The following is a 3,131-nucleotide window of genomic DNA, read 5'->3' on the forward strand; positions in this document are numbered from 1 at the left end:
TATATATATCCATCCTTCCATTATCTTCCACTTCCTAGGAGGTGCTTCGGGCAAATCAAAATAAATTGATGATTACATTGTACTTGTACTAACCAGTGTACTTTGGTTTCTAAGCACAGTATACCCACTACAAAAATGTAGACTACATCACTGAACTCAGGCCTTCTCCCCATTTACTGGTTGTGATGGAAATGTTCTACTTCAGGCACTCCAACCATCAACTTGTTTTGGGAACATCTCACCTGGACCATTTCTCATCACCCAGTGCTAATGATTAAAACTTCTCAACTCAGACCTTCATACCATCAAGTGGTACAGATGAAATCGCCTCGCCTCAGTCTTTTTTACCAGCAAACACTGGTGTTATGAGTGTCTCATCTCAGGCCTTCTCATCATCCAATGCTCATTTTTGTTTCTTCTCATGTCATGGTTTGTCATTTTCCATTTAGTGCTGTTTTAAGAAACAAGACTGACAAATGCACATCGTGAAATATTATAGTTGATGTAAAGATTTCATGCGCAGTTATTTTTTTTTATCCTAAATGTCTACTAAAATAAAGACATTCAGCACACGCTGACGATGTTCACTGATAAAGGCATCATTCTGCTTCTCATAGACAAATCACTTCCAGATCCTTGAAACACAAGAAAGAAAGAAAAAACCTGGAGAAGTTCTGCTTTGCCCTCCGGCTAAAAACGAACCAATGGAGATGCTGTCCGTTCACTATTTAGCACGAGTGTAAAGAAGTGGCCTTTGCAGGAGAAATGTCCGGCTAATTGGTTTGTTAAGTCCAGAGATGGTGTGAGGGGAGAGACGGGGAGAGAAATCCCTCCTTCCTTTCATCGCAGACAGGTTAAATGTGCAGTTAGGATGGGACAAAGGAGCCGTCCTTTCACATGCAAACATGAGGTATACGGAGCGAGCCAGGGTTTGTGGCTGGTGTGGAGGCTTCCATTGAGAGGCACCAAAGCGTAACGGTGTCCCCTCCCCTCCATGCCTCCCACTTTCCCTCCGTTCTTTATTCCTTTCGTACACTTTTCGTGTTTTCCTCTCCGCCTGCATCCGTGTTTATCTTCATCCTTCTCTCCCTCTGTGTTCGTTTCGGTCGTGAACCCTAAAAGTTTACATTTCCGCCCCTCTCAAAGGAAGAGTCGCCGATCAATCCCTCAACCTAATTTTTTTAAAATCTGTAAACAAGTTATAGTTATGTATAATAAAATTCCATGAGCTGCTGATGTCACATTAAAAGGGGAAGGCTGGCGATAGTGTTTTTTGCTCGTTTGTGTGTCTGCTAGCTAAATATCTCATGAAACAATGGATGCATTTCAATGAAACTAGCAGGAAGTAAACCCTGGATGCACGTGTACACCTGACCAACGTTTGGAGTCAATCTGATTCAAGATGGCCACCACAACTAAATGAAACGGAAACACCATAAAGCGGCCCTAACTCAGTCAGTTTGAAGATATTGACCTGAAATTTGTCCTGGTAGTAACTGAGAGTGATGTGCAACACATATTCTAACAGGAAGGAAAATTGAATTAGAAAAGATTTTGCAGTTGATGTCACTTTTGACTGTCTGTTAGTAAAATATCTTGTGAACAACTGAACAGAATTTAATGACGCTTTCAGGACACACTCTCTAGATAGATCTCTACAACTGTTGAACTTTTCAAGTCAGTCCAATTCAAGATGGCTGCCACAGTCAATCAAAAGTAGCCAATGTATAAATGGCTGTAACTCTGTCGTTTTTACAGGTGCTGAGTTCAAATTTGGTGTGGTAGTAGCTGAGAGTCCCTCACAACAGAATGAGTGTGGCATCTCAGTATTGCAAATATGTATAATTTTTTTTAATGAAGGTTTGATCAAAACAACTAGAACTTCATCAAGTCTTGACATAAGATGGTCATAGTTTAATACTGTAGCATGAAAGGCAGCGGGTGATATTCATTCCGTTAAGGATTAGTAGACATTTAATTCATAACTGAAAGGAAGTAAAAGCAATAGAGTGAGGTTATTAAAATAAACAACCAACATAAACGATGAAAAGTTGTGAAATCGTGATGAAATCCTGACATTTGTGTGGCTCTTCATGCTTCCTCGTGTTTTTTTGCGTTAAAATAAATTTCTATCGCAGTTCATTTTTCTCCCCCGCCTTTGTAAAATATAAGAAAATGTATTCAGAAGATTTCATGTAAATTAAAAAAAGAAACGAAAACGAGCATCAAAGACAGAGGCGGGATCAATTATTCTATTTTTATGCATGTATTTGTTCATTTTCTAACTTTACTCATCCTTAAGAAGTTGAATAGGTTGATTATCATTTTCTCCAAAATAATTAATAAATACAGTTTATTCACGTTCAAAACTATTGACATAGTTTAAAAAAAATCTGAAACTCAAATAGACTTTTTGTAACATTTTGTTGCTGTTACACCACTAATAGGAGGTTTATAGCTTTTAATTTAAACGTGTTAAGACAGGGAGGGCTGGCACAGAGAAAGAAGACAAAAAAGTGAGTTTGGTGGGAGGCGTTGAGTAGATGAGGGTTTGTTTGGTGGTTTTTCGTACAAAGACTGAAGCCGTGAAATGCTGCGTGTAAAAAGCTCGACGCTGGTCGCCTCATTGAGTTGTCAATCCTCCCTGCGGGTCTCCTGTATGATGAGAGCCGTCAGAAAGATTCAGACAGGGAGCTGGAAGGGTGTGGATGACCTAATGTTAAATCAACCCCCCCTCTCTTAGAGCTGTGAGTGACACCCCCGCTGGATAATAATGCTGTCCCTGTGGTGTAGTGGCTGCAGAGGAACTGGACCAATGAGGACCGGACACTGACAACAAAGAGACAATACCACAACAGATTTTAAAAGTGCTACAACAACGATGTAACGCTGGAAAATAGTTCATTTGTGGCCTGGGACGCATTTATTATCACAACTTCTAATAAAAATACTTCATAACAGTAATTTTTTTAAGTTTAATATCCTTTGCAAACACACCAAGAGAACTATGATAACTATGATGTGATAAGTGAACAACCACGACGTAGGAACAATAGTACAAGTAGTAACTAGAAGTTTACGTCAGCATTCATATATATATATATATATATATATATATATATATATATATA

The sequence above is a fragment of the Nematolebias whitei genome, chromosome 14, assembly GCF_014905685.2.
Source record: "Nematolebias whitei isolate Nwh7 chromosome 14, NemWhi1, whole genome shotgun sequence".
Taxonomy (NCBI): domain Eukaryota; kingdom Metazoa; phylum Chordata; class Actinopteri; order Cyprinodontiformes; family Rivulidae; genus Nematolebias; species Nematolebias whitei.